Source organism: Hibiscus syriacus, unplaced genomic scaffold (assembly GCF_006381635.1).
Source record: "Hibiscus syriacus cultivar Baekdansim isolate YM2019G1 unplaced genomic scaffold, ASM638163v2 tig00110812_pilon, whole genome shotgun sequence".
NCBI classification, from domain to species: domain Eukaryota; kingdom Viridiplantae; phylum Streptophyta; class Magnoliopsida; order Malvales; family Malvaceae; genus Hibiscus; species Hibiscus syriacus.
The window spans coordinates 1-14,416 of NW_024062870.1; the positions used below are offsets into that span (position 1 = coordinate 1).

At 37.4% G+C, this 14,416-nt stretch overlaps 3 pseudogenes; all 3 read left to right on the forward strand.

Moving 5' to 3' along the window:
* The first annotated feature begins 84 nt into the window (after window positions 1-84).
* Window positions 85-3,325, forward strand: LOC120141595 (annotated as a pseudogene).
* A 293-nt stretch (window positions 3,326-3,618) lies between these two features.
* On the forward strand, window positions 3,619-7,307 carry LOC120141636 (annotated as a pseudogene).
* Window positions 7,308-11,944: 4,637 nt separating this feature from the next.
* On the forward strand, window positions 11,945-14,339 carry LOC120141541 (annotated as a pseudogene).
* Window positions 14,340-14,416: the final 77 nt, after the last annotated feature.

A 14,416-nucleotide genomic window follows, 5' to 3' on the forward strand; every position in this document is an offset into this window, starting at 1 on the left:
GTGATTAAATATACCTGTGCATATCTAGAATCTAGGATTTTCTTCTTGATGTAATGAGCTGTTCATCATTGTTTAATTCCACAGGAAGAGCTTCTTCAAAATGTTTTGGCAGTTCAAAACAAGTAGAATCAGCTTGATTGACCTTGCAGGACTGGATAGAAACAACTTGAAGATGTGAGCAGATGTAGAGGAAGACAAAAAGTCAATAATCCCTATCACAGCTCGGGTATATATCATCATTACCTTTATATAATCTGAAGCCATTCATATAGTGTGTTTAGATGTCGATATGTTTATAGAATTTCAAGTATATATAGAGATTATTGGGTATCGTGTTAGAGCTTGTGGATAATCTTTACTCGTTCAATGGTTTAGATATTTGGTGAACACTCTTGCAAAAGAAACTCAACCTAAAAACCTGAAGATGCTCCATATGGAGGTTCCTGTTTAACACGTATACTGAGAGAATCCCCCGTGGTAATGCCAAACTCACAGTTATTTGCAACATTTCTGCAGACAACAGGTATTCCAGTTGAATACATTTTTCTTGACTTTGTCCTTTATTTAATGCAAGTAGCATAACATTGAACCTTTAAGAACACTAACTTCACATTATTTTTATACATAAGATTAGCTGTGATTGTTTTCAAAGTCATTATTTGAGTGAAGCTTATTGTTTCTGACTGCAGAAATAGTAGTGAAATATTGAGCACTCTCAGATTTGGGCAAAGGATTAAATTCAATAAAAACGGCCATTAATAAATGAAATATCTGAAGATCATGCCAATGGCTTGAGTGACCAGATTCGTCAATTGAAGGTCGAAAAGTTTCTGCATTACTTGCCTTTTTTAACTTATTGTACTGAATCATAACCTGAATTGCTCTTATCAATTACAGGAAGAGCTTATAAGAGCAAAGTCTGATACATATAACTCAATTGGTGGTAAAACTGGATATGTTAATGGGTGGAATGCACGTGAAAGCTTGAACCAGTCAAGAGTAAGTCTTAACCGCTCTTTGATCCTTCCACGCATAGATAACGACGTCGAGGAGGCGCTTAATATCAGAGAGGAAGATATAGAGGAACTACGTCAGAACCTCAATTATTTTGCATAGCTCTATTGATACAAACTTAGAGATCCATCTGACAAGAGAGCCTCCATTCAGTCTTCTTCTGTAAGAGAAAGTTGTGAGACAGACTTGCTGAGTGAAGATGACATTCCTTGCCCAAAAGAAATGGAGATCAAGAAACTGATGTAGAGGCCATTCCTGAATCAGCTGATGACCTTTCAAGTACATCAAAAACCTTGAAGGCTGTTGATCCTTCAATTAGAAATAGCATCCATTAGCCCACACAGTTGGTCTTCAATTGAAGAGCCTACTTTGTCAGAATCTCCTAAAATTGCAAATAATCTAAGGAAAAGCATAGCTGTCGCATCTGCACTTTTGGCCAGTCAGAACAATGTATCAGAGAGTTCAGATTCAGAAGTACCACAGTCGCTCAAAGCCAGTGAGCACATCAAGTCTCATTAGTGCAAGCAAGACTTTTTAGGACCTACAGAATCATTGGCTGCTAGCCTTCAAAAGGCCTGAGATTATTGATATCACCAGCACGGTTCAGCTTCCAACAGATCTTCAGTTGCATTCTCATTCGAACACTTGATGCTGAAACCTTGGCCAGAAGCAGACAAGGCCAATGCTTCTGTTCAAACATTACCAAATGACAAACCATCTTCAGATGGTTCTTACTCCTTTGCTTGTTCATCTTGCCAAAAAGTTTGACAATAACAACCCAGAGGGGGTTCAGGATAGCTTGAAGACATGGATTGTAGCGGTTAATAACCAACAGAGAGATGGCGAGAATTCTGTATGTTCAAGACTTGCTGAGACATGTTCTCTTTTTATGGTTTGCTTCTTGTTGTATACTTATTATTTTGTTGCTTCAATTTCAGGCAGTTACAAGGGATTTGGAAGCCGCCAAAAGTGAGAAAACACTAGAAAGTATTTGTAAGGAGCAAGCAACCAAATTGAAGAGTTAAACCATATGGTAATAATCTTACTCCCCTGAGCATGCACCTGAGCATTTGAACATGCACCTTAACTTGGATTATATTTTGATGGTCTATACTTCTACAGGTAGAACAATACAAACTTGAGAGAGAAAATTCTGCAATTGAACATGCACCTGAGCATTTGAAGAATCAAATAATACCATTTGATGAGCAGTCCAACAATGGTGGAAATGGAAAAGAATTTTTTGATATAAGTGAAAAGGAAGCACTTCTTCAGGAAATTCAAACGTTGAAAAGCAAATTGCAATCATATACTGCACCATCTCTAAACATGTCTACTGAAAAACTGAGATCCTCTATGCTGTCACGTTCCATCCAATTACGAAAAAGTTTAGACTGTCGTAATAACAGTGAGGAAGAACTTGAGAGGGAAAGACAGAGATGGATGGAAATGGAAAGTGATTGGATATCATTGACTGATGAACTCAGGATGGACCTTGAATCCATTCGCTGTCGTGCTGAGAAAGCAGAGATGGAACTGAAACTGAGAAGAAGTGCACGAGGAATTAGATGATGCTCTTAGCAGATCTGTCCTTTGTCATGCTAGAATGGTTGAACATTATGCTGACCTTCAAGAAAAATACAATGATCTTGTTGGGAAGCACCGGGCAATAATGGAAGGCATAGCAGAGATAAAGAAGGCTGCAGCAAAGGCAGGGAGCAAAGGTCACGGTGCACGATTTGCCAAATCCCTGGATGCTGAGCTCTCCGCTCTAAGAGTCGAAAGGGAAAGAGAGAAAGAACAACTGAAAAAAGAGAACAAAAGCCTTAAAATCCAACTAAGGGACACAGCAGAGGCTGTTCATGCTGCTGGGGAACTCCTGTTAGGCTGAGAGAAGCCGAGCAAGCTGCCTCAATTGCAGAGGTGACTTTCACTTGTACATTTTTTTTACTGGTAAAAAAACTGCAGAATTGATCCTAACTTGAGACCCGTTTTTGTTCTTTTACAGGAGAACTTTGGAGATGTTCAACAAGAAAATGAAAGTTAAAGAAGCAAGTGGAGAGGCTGAAAAGAAAACACGAGATGGAAATGGTCACCATGAAGCAATACCTTGCAGAGAGCAGATTGCCAGAATCTGCACTGCAACCATTATATCGAGAGGATTCGGATGTAGCAACGAACAACAGCAATGCAGTTCCATATGATGATGATCAGGCGTGGAGAGCAGAATTTGGAGCAATATATCAAGAACACTACTAATTCATCCAAAGAAATCAGACCCTACTTTGGTCAAAATAGATATGCAGTACCTATGTTTTGTGAGTATCAGATACGAGTGTGTATCTTACACGAATGTCTTTCTATGCTCTTTGTATTGCCCTATATGGCTCTTGTATTCTACTTCTACAACACATTCTTGGGTTTATCAATAACAGATTTGCTATTTAAATTTGCCCTTGAAACCAACCTCTTTCAGATTTTTCTATTTAAGAAATTATTTTAAGAGAACTACTTCATAAAACGGCGCCGTTTGTAGATAAGCAAATCAAAATATCTGGCATTGAGATGGGGAGAAAAATAACCGATATAGTTTTTGGGACAAAAATGGTTACTTCGGATTCTCCAAACGCTCCCGCTGAATCTGATATTGAAACAAACCCTAATCCTTATCCTTCAAAAGTTATAATCCCAACTCCGTCCAATTCTCCTGCCGTATGCCTCTTCCAATTCGCGGGAGACTCCGCCGCCGGTGCCTTCATGGGCTCCATCGTTTGAAAACAATTGAAGTATCTGTTCTCTCTTTCTGGGTTTTCTTGGCGCTGTTGGAAAGTTCGGTAAATAACTATTTTTTGGAATTTTTTATTGAATTTCTCGGTAAGCTTAGTCTGGATTTTCGTCACTTTTGAATCAGATCAAAACTTTTTTTTTTTTACTTTTAAGATTTGGTTCTATGAATTCAAAGTTAATATGGGTAGTGGTTCAGAGGAGAAGATAGTATGAACAACGGATTATTCTGTTTTTCGGCATTTGAACTGTCCTACCTTAAGCTTGAACATTACCCGCTTGAGAACTTTAGGCCTTTAAAAGATTGAGCATGTACGTATTTGATTTTGTGTCAGAAATAGGATTGTGTGCTTTCTTTTCCTTACGTTCTAGGCTGTTCAAAAATGCATATTCGATGTCACGAAACTTTGTTTCTTTGGTTGTATTTCAAGGCTAGGACTTTACCTATAGTAACTGAGTTATCTTTTGGGTGGGATGTTCTACTAGACCATCTCATCATGAACTTGTAATTAACATTCTTTGTGGTTCATTTGTCTTCTTGAAATCTGGTCTATACTTCCTATAATTTCTATCTCTCTGTGTTCATCTTAGGTTCGGGATTGATTAAAAAGAAGGGCTTTAAATGATCCTTTGTGGAGGCAGGATCTTATGCCAAGGTATGCGAATCTGTATGATCCTTTAAGGATCATCCTTAACTAATTGCAAACTTTGTAGTTATATATTATGATTCTCTTTATAGACGTTCGCAGTTTTGTCCGGCGTACACAGTTTGGTTGTTTGCTTTCTGAAGAGGCTACGTGGAAAAGATGATGGTATGCCTTGTAAAAATCAGTGTACCATTGCCTCTTGCTTTTGTGCTTCGTTTTCGATGTAATGTTATCTTGCTCTGCAGTTATTAATGCCTGTGTAGCCGGATGTTGCTCTAAGTTTCCCAGGTACTAGAATCACATAGGTTGATTCTTTTGTTGTAAAAACATAAAGTTTCAGTTCAAACCTCATTTTTTTTTCTTTCTTGAAATGGCTATGCAGGTGCACCCCAGGCACTTCTACAGTGCTGTCTCACTGATATGACCCCGGTTATGTGTTCCGAGTCATATACGATGTTGTCCAATCGTGATTCTAGTAAGAACTTCACAGTGCTTTGATTGAAGACTGAAAATGCATAAACAACGTTATAAGAAGGAAAATATGTATATATGAATATGTATATGAAAGTAATGGAAATGATATAATGAAGTTGAAGTGGATTGTAAATGAAAGAGGTGGTGGTGATAGTGGTTGAATGGATGTAACGAAAATGGTGAAGGATGTTTGTGGTTGGCGTGGAGAATGATAGTAATTCAAAATATGGATTGTGACCCTCTAACTATAAATGAGTTAGGAACCAACAATATAATAAAGATGGAATCGAAGTGATAGGGTGGAACGTGACCCACTAACTATAGTAGAGCTAGGAACCAACGTTATAACAAGATGAAATGGATGAAGGCTTCAAGACCGACAAGAAACCGATAGAGTTCTAATCCAAGAACTAAAATGAAAGCAATTTTCAAAGTATTTTCATAAATCAAATTGTGTCTACAAATGATCCCAAAGGTGCCTATTTATAGTATTTCTAATAAGCATATGAAAAGACTCAAAAGATGATAACATTCTCATCAATTTAGCAATAAAATGCACTTGAATGTTTTGTCTTTTATGTTCAAAATTGGATGAATATTCTAGATCATTTAGGGGATGAATCTAGATAATTTGAAGCTGAATATGGCCTTAATTTTGTCCAAGAAGGAGGGGTGACTCTTGGGCTACCTTGTTTTGCTTGCAAATGGAAGAAAGAGGTTAAATGAAGTCATAGGATGAATGTGGATATCCTACATGTCCAAATCAGCTTGTCTTTCAAATTCCTTGCTGATTTTATCACTTAATTTGATGATTAAATGAAATAAAATCAGCTTCATTGTTTGTTCCTTGGTAGCATGTGAATAGCCTTCAAAGAATGATAAGTAAGACTTGAATAGGTGAATTATGAAGAATTGAATGCATTGTCTCTCCAAGAATATGAATAGCCTTGAAAAGATGAAAAGAATAAATCCTTGAATTGCTTTGAATAGAAGCATTAAGATAGCCTTCAATTGCTTGTCTCTTGATAGAAGATGAAAGGACTCTTCTTTGGCTCAAACTCATCCAAATAATCCATGCATGAAATTCCGTAATGAAAATTCCAGCCTGCACTTTCTTTAGCAATTCAATCATATCTCAAGCTTCCGATATCAGATTGAGGTGATTCAAAAGGTGTTGAAAGCTAAGAGATAGAGGAATAATTTTCAATTGGTTTCTGGATCCAAAAATGTCTGCATCACATCCAGAATTAGAATACATTTTGATTGATATTCTTAGATCTGTTGAGACTGTTCAACTTCCCTCTGCACCTAGACACAAAAGTAAGAAATGTTTATGCTTGAATAAAATAAATAAGAACATATTATGAAAACATTTAAAGAACTAGTTTAATTAATGAACCAGTTTAAATGAATGAACTAGTTTAATTAGTGAACTATCTTTATTGAATGAATGAGGATACTTAAATGAAGTACTTCATAAAAACCTACATGCTTTGATGAACTCATGCTTAAATGAAGTAGCATGCTTATTTATTTATGCAACTTAATGTCATGCAAATTTATTAACACTCATGGAAATTCATGAAAAGTAAAAGATAAAATCCTCCCTTAAACTTGGTTGTTCCTTCTTCACAATCCAGCCTTGAGTATGATGGCGGAGGTTCTTCTTTTGGATTGAAAAAGGCTTTCGAAAATCTAAACTTGGTTTGAATTCCCATATTAAGCTCGAATAAACTTCTAGAAGCTTCTCGAAAGCAAATAAGTTGCCTCGATCAAGCGATCTTAAGGAGATTGCAGAAAATGATGTAAGGCGCATAGCCGAAATCACATCACTCACCCTTCGGGGCCTTCTCGTTTATCATCGAAGGGCTTAACAAGCAACAGCCAGCACTGACACATCCATTTTTTGCAAGAAACGAGAACGCGCGCTACAAGGGACCTCGGACTTTAGCACTACCGCTTTCAATCCCTCTTCCAGATGAACTGAGAGTAGCATTCTCTTCATTCTGTAAGTCCTTGGTGAAAACCAGATAAAGGAATGTCTCCTACAGTCAAAGTTTTGTTTGAGATTTGAAGCTTTTGGTAGCATAAATATGAAATTGCTTCTTTAAGTTGTAAGTTATTTTTGATTTGATCCAAAATTTTAAATATCAATGTGTCGTATTATTACAAAATGTCATATAAATTCTATTACAATATATTTTAAAATTATATAAAATAATTTTAAAAAGCCTTAAAGATAATTTTGCTCAGAGTGAATTTAAATAGATTATTTTATTTTTAATATAACTAGCCAATTCTTCATCGGTTGGGTGGAATCGAAATCCAGGTGCTAAAGCCGTCGTTGAACTGTTAGTCTTCGCCGTCGCTGCCGCCGCCGGTCTTTGATCTGGCGCTAAAGAATTTTGACGAGACATAGAGAGATACTAGTTTGCGTCTTCAATTCCATACGCTGAGGAATTCTTTGAAACCATCTCCATCACACCATTTTCCAGATCTGAAAATTCAAGATTTATTGCTTTATTTACTTTAAAAATTCAACTGCATCTTCTTTTAAATTGCTTTCTGTTTCTTCTTATTAATCATTATTGTTATAATCTTCTTAAGTTTCCAAATTTTAAATGCCATTATCAACTACATAGGTGTATTCTTCTGTTGACAAAAGACGAAGAAGAGAAAACACGCTCGCACTGCTTCAGTTCAAATTCCATTCAAATTGTTGAAGCTTTTCTCCGATCTCTTTCAGTTCTGTTTCTGGTAACTTTAATTTTCTTTGTTTGTCATAGATCTAGTTGGATTTCGCTCCTTTCTTTCGTTCGTTACTTCCAAGGCATTAAAAATCTTTTTAGGGATATTATAGTGTTTTACGCATTTTATCTTATAATTGCTAATAAACTTACTAGCAATAAATTAAAATCATACTTAGTAACCAACTAGGCTTTTTAGTACCCCTCAATTCTCTAGCATTTTATTGGTGCATCTTCTGTCTTCTTTGGATTCATTTTTCATAGTTTCTTATAGCTTCGACTATAGATGATTTCTTGAGGTCATGTCCTTCTTTTAGAGCCCATGGGGCGTATAGGGGGAGGGCTCGACAGAGTGGTGACAAGGAGACTAGACTTAGAGTTTGCTCGTTGAATGTAGGCACATTAAATGCTAGGCTGCTGGAGCTGACCGACGCACTTAATAATAGGAAAATAGATTTTGCATGTATTCAGGAGACTAGGTGGAAAGGGGCTCGCGCCAGAGAGTGTAATGGGTACAAGTTGTGGTATTCAGGCGTAGATAATACTAGAAATGGGGTGGGTATCTTGGTATCCTCTAGGCTCAAGGAAACTGTAGTTGAAGTTTGTAGATATCGGGATAGGATCATGATGCTTAAGGTTATTATAGAAGAGGAAGTGGTGAATGTCCTTTCAGTGTATGCCCTACATGTTGGCCTAGGGGAGGGGGAGAAACGTTGCTTCTGGGATCAGTTAGATGATGTACTTAAGAGCATTCCGAAGGACCAAAGAGTTTTCATAGGGGGAGACTTCAATGGCCATATAGGTAGTACAACCGACGGGTATGACGGTGTTCATGGGGGTTTCGGTTATGGTAGTAGGAACGATGAGGGGCGTACGTTGCTTGAATTTGCTACTGCTCACGATTTGGTGGTCACTAACTCCTTATTTAATAAGAGAGATGCGAACTTGATTACGTTTCATAGCTGGGGACATTGTACCCAAATCGACTACATCTTGGTTCAAAATCGGGATCGATGGGCTTGCATTGACTGTAAGGTGTCCCCTGAAGAGGCATGTGCATCGCAACACAATTGTTGGTTTTGGTGTTCCGCGTACCGTACGGGCGAAACACTCATAGGAGGGCTAAACTAGGTAAACCTAGGATCCTTTGGAAGAAGTTACATGGAGCGACAGCTGATGACTTTAGGAGTAAGGTTTTGTCTAATACAAGTTTTGGAACTACAAACTCAAATAATGCAGATTTGTTATGGAAAAATATGACAAATTCCATCAGAGAGGTGGGCAAAAACACCCTGGGGTTGTCGACAGGGAAGGCCAAGAACATAAAGAATCGTGGTGGTGGAACGACGAAGTCCAAACTAAGGTGAAGACAAAGCAAACTTGCTTCAAGGAGTTTTACAATGCAATGACGACGAAGAAAGGTCGAGAGCTAAACAAAGATACAATGAGGCAAAGCGGGAAGCCAAGAAAATGGTGGTTAAAGCAAAGGAGAAGGCATACGAGGAAATGTACAAGAGATTAGACACCAAGGAAGGACAAAACGACATCTTTAGGCTTGCAAAATCTAGGGAGAATAGGAAAAGGATCTAGGTAGAATTATTTATTAAGGACAACAATGGTGTTCTTATAGCGAAAGATCATGATATTAAGAGGGTTTGTGGTAGTTACTTCTTTGGCTTATTTAATGACAGTGTCTCTCCTTGTAGAGATAGTACCGTTGATGGGTCATCCGACCATCATAATTCGGCCAATGACTGCCCTACAAGTAGGATTGGGTTTGAGGAAGTCAAAATAGCTCTTAGAAAGATGGGAAGGGACAAAGCTGCCGGTCCTGATCAAATTCCTATCACTGTGTGGGTGGCCCTAGGAGAAGAGGGAGTTAAGTGGTTGACCAATATCTTTAATATTATTTAAGAGACTGCCAATATGCCAGAGGAGTGGAGAGAGTCCACGGTGATACCAATCTATAAGAATAAAGGAGATCCCCAACGTTATGGTAACTACAGAGGTATTAAACTACTCAGCCATACCATGAAGCTATGGGAAAGGGTGATAGAGGCTAGGTTGAGACAAGTTACTAGGGTTTCAGAAAACCAATTTGGCTTTATGCCAGGCAGGTCTACCACGGAGGCGATTCATCTACTTCGACGACTTATGGAAAATATAGGGAAAAGTCTAGAGATCTTCACATGGCGTTCATTGACTTGAGAAGGCTTATGATAGCGTTCCCCGCGACGATCTGGAAGACTTTGGAAACGAGACGGATCCCAACTATTTATATCCGGGCGATTCGTGATATGTATTGTAGATCTACTACATACGTCAGGACTACAGTTGGCGACACCGAGGCATTCCCGGTGGAAATCGGACTCCACCAGGGGTCGGCTCTTAGCCCTTACATCTTCGCCTTGATTATGGACGACATCTATTGTGCGACACCAGACGGTGTACCATGGTATATGCTTTTCGCTGACGACATTGTCCTAGTTGCTGAAACAAAATCTGAGTTGAATAGTAGACTGGCTACTTGGAAGACTGCTTTGGAAAAAAAAGGTTTAAGGATCAATATTGATAAGACAGAGTATTTATGTTCAAACTTCATAGGGACCAAAACGAAGAAGATGTAGAAGTATGTATAGAAGGACACGTTCTCCCTCAAAGAATTGTTTCAAGTACCTAGGGTCTATGATACATAAAGATGGGGGTGTAGATGATGACGTTACACACCGTATAAAGGCGGGATGGCTAAAGTGGAGGGCCGCTACTGGAGTTTTGTGTGACAAGAAGGTGCCTCTAAAACTTAAGGGAAAATTTTATAGAATGGCAATAAGACCAGCGCTGTTGTATGGATCAGAATGTTGGGCAACCAAGAAGGATCATGTTAGGAGGATAGAGGCCGCAGAAATGAGAATGCTTCGATGGACATGCGGTAGGACTCTGTGGGATATGACAACAAACTCTGCTATTAGGATGTCCTTGGGGGTGGTGCCTGTTTCCGAAAAATTGAGGGAAGGAAGACTACGGTGGTTTGGGCATGTCCTTAGGCGACTACCGTCAGATGCGGTCATGAGGGTAGAGTCGATTACAGTCGACGGTGCCAGAAGGAGAGGACGACCAAGGCGGAAGTGGAAGACTGCTTGAGATCTGATTTGATGGATTTAGCCCTTACCGAGGACATGACCTCTGATAGGAAAGTATGGAGACTTAAGACTAGGATAGTCGAGTAGTGTGGGTCATATCTCTAGGCTGTATCATCTCTGTCTTCTTTTAATGCCTTTGTAGTAATTTCCATGACTTCTACTTTTTATTCGTTTTTGTTATTGGTATTTATGAAGGCTTAGAACTGGGCTTGCTATCGTTTGACTTCTGTGTATCATTCTCTCCACTTTTAATTTTAGTCGGGTCTTACGTTTCTGTCTATATACAGAGATTTTTTCGCAGGGATTTTTTTTGCAGGGATTACTGCCCATTACATACGCATATGATACTAATGATATTAATAACTGCATATGAATACTGTTCAACTATGTATTTTTATATTTATTTATACATGCATTGCATTTTATCTATATTTTTAATTTTCTGACTGCCGGAGGTCTTCCACGGAAGCTACTCTCAACCTACTACCTTACCTCCCCCTTACCCCATTGCATATGGAATTGGGTTTTGTTGTTGTTGTTGTATTTTATTTTTAATTTTATTAATTTTATCTTTGAATTCATTTGATTATATCAATTCCGTCCTTTGATTTACGTGGATTGTTAAAATTAAACCTTTTTTAGTTGTATTTACATATACAGATCTTTTTCGGTAAAAATGTTTAAAGATTGAATCCTGTTTGGTATGCATTTTCATGCACGAATCCTACTTATTTTAATTCAGATAGGATTTGATTTTCAATTCAATTGGGATATAGTAATTGTTTTTTATTACGTATAAGTTCAGTTTTTATCCAACTAATGTTAATTCAGATTGTGTTTATATTTGTAATTTTAGGATGGGTAAATTATTATTATAATTATACTTATATTCACTTGAGGGATCTTTAAATTATTTGACTGGAAATCGAATTAAGATTAAATTAATAATTTAATTATTTTTTTGTGATTAAAATATTATTATTTTTTTATCAATTCAATTAATAGTTCCTCCTTTTTTATTTTGAATTTTTTTATTTCACAAATACAAATTGCCCCTAATAATGTGCTGAACGACGGAAACGTTGCTTGGGCGCTACGCCGTCGTTTGAATCGGCAATTCTTGTTTTCATACTTTTTATTCAATCCGATCTCTCTCTTCACCCCATTTTCCATTGGGGTCTGACTAACTGCTCATTCGATTTCAGTTTTCCTCTTTGTAAGTTGTTTATGAATTTCGTTTATTTTTTATTAATTGACTTGGGTATTCGCTGACTTTATCTAGAATTTGGGAATTTGTTGTTGCGTTTGAATCAAATTTCCTTCTTTGTCTTTATTTATTATATTAAGGTTAATTTGATTGTCCAAATTATCTCTTCTTTGTAAATACTCATCCAATTTCCAATAATTGAGATCAAATCCTGTTCAAAAGGTTTTCCCCCCTCTATAAGAACCCATTAAATATAGGGTTTTCTTTGAATTCAGCGTAAATTAGCATCATACAAAGGGAAAGGGGGGGGGTTTATTGCCCTAAATAAAGTTAATTTTACAAGGCGGACGATTGAGTATAAGTTGATTGCTTGATTCTTTTTTGGATTTTCTCGATATGTATCCTGCTTTGAATTGAAATTCCTCATCCAGTTTTAAAAGAAAATATTCTTTTTTCTTGTGTGTAATTCTCCGATTCTTCAACAGAAGCCATCGAAGGGAGAAAATTAAAAAGGAAAGAGTTTTCTTAGAACCATTCTGGGTTAATTTTGAAAGCTCAATTTAGCTTCCATTTGCTCCTATTTGTTCTTCTTTTATTCTGGCTTCGTGTGTATCTTATGTTTTTTCGGTCCTTCAAATAACCTTTTAACTTGATTACCATTCAAGGTCAATGGCAGCTTCATCAGACCCATGGATAAAAGAATACAATGAAGCGGTAAAAATTGCAGATGATATCAATGGAATGATATCTGAGAGGATTTCCTTACCGGCATCCGGACCAGAAACTCAGCGTCATGCATCGGCTACAAGAAGGAAGATTACAATTTTAGGGACTAGACTTGATGGATTGCAGTCCCTTATGTCAAGACATACTGGGAAGCCCTTGTAAGTTATCTTAATTGAGGTGCAAATAGGAATGAATCGATGTTGTGTTTAGTAATTTTGATCGTATATCTTCTGGGGTTTTCATAACATATGGCACTCTGTTGTTCTTTTGCAAATTGGAATATGTTAGAATATGTAGAATAATCTGTCCTTTTGTCCATTGCTTCATATTTTGGTCACAGAACAGAGAAGGAGATGAACCGTCGAAAGGATATGGTTGCAAATTTGAGATCAAAAGCGAGTCAGATGGCTTCTGCCTTCAATATGTCGAATTTTGCGAACCGAGATAGCTTGTTGGGGCCAGAAACAAAGACTGATGCCATGAGTATAACAGTTGGTTTGGATAACTCTGGCCTTGTTGGTCTTCAAAGACAAATTATGAAAGGCAAGTTATTTTAGTATCAAATTGTTATCCCTGGTTGATTGTAAAATGGCTTTAGTGCCCCCAACTAACGAAGGTTTCTTTTTTGAGCAGAGCAAGATGAGGGTCTTGAGAAGTTGGAGGAGACCGTATTTAAGTACGAAGCATATTGCTTTGGCGGTCAATGAAGAACTTGATCTGCATACCAGACTTATTGTATGTTTCTCTTTGTTTTCTTTATAATCTTTTGCTTATAATATTTTTTAAATAAATGCTTGGTGAGGATTGATTCATCATCGGTAAACTTTGTCGTGTTCCCTCAAAGCAGGATGACCTGGACCAACATGTGGATGTTACTGATTCTCGCCTACGGGTAAAACATTTTGCAATTTATCAACATTTTAAATGCATAGCACAATATCTTCCTTTCATTTTTTGAATTGAACGAAAACCAATGACTTCTGTTTACTTTATTTATCATGATCCTCTTCTAGCAATATGCATTCCCATAAATGATACATCATGTGGTGGGAAATCTTTGGTGATGAATCTTGCCACGGAGGAAGGATAGAATTCATGGTCATTCGATTTGTGTTTAGAATTGACAAAGATCTCAAGTAAACTAAGAATTAGATGGCTTTTAGTTATTGAAACTATACAGTAATGGTGGATTCTGAGAATTGTGTTTTCTTTGCTAACAGAGAGTGCAGAAAAACGTAGCTATTTTGAACAAACGAACCAAAGGTGGATGCTCCTGTATGTGCATGCTATTAGCTGTTATAGGAATTGTGATTCTGGTTGTCGTCATATACCTTTTGATCAAGTATTTGTAATTACCAACCATTGCAAACGCAACAAGCTTGCCATTAATTTATGTTTATGTGGGTATCGTGAATGGAATCAGTTTTCAGTTATTACCTCCCTTTTGGAAACTTATTATTTGGCATTGTGCCCCCACTTTTCCTTTTATCTTTTTGTGCTTTGTGTGAAGATGCTGAGCCTGCTCGAACTATGTAAATTTCAAGTAATTTAAGTCTTGTAGACATTTCAACTATTTATGATATATTATATCTTTCGATGTTGAATCTAAAGCATTGTAACCAGCATCAAACCTAGAAGCATTTCAGGCGCATCAGTGCATGTCCTCGTACTAGATTG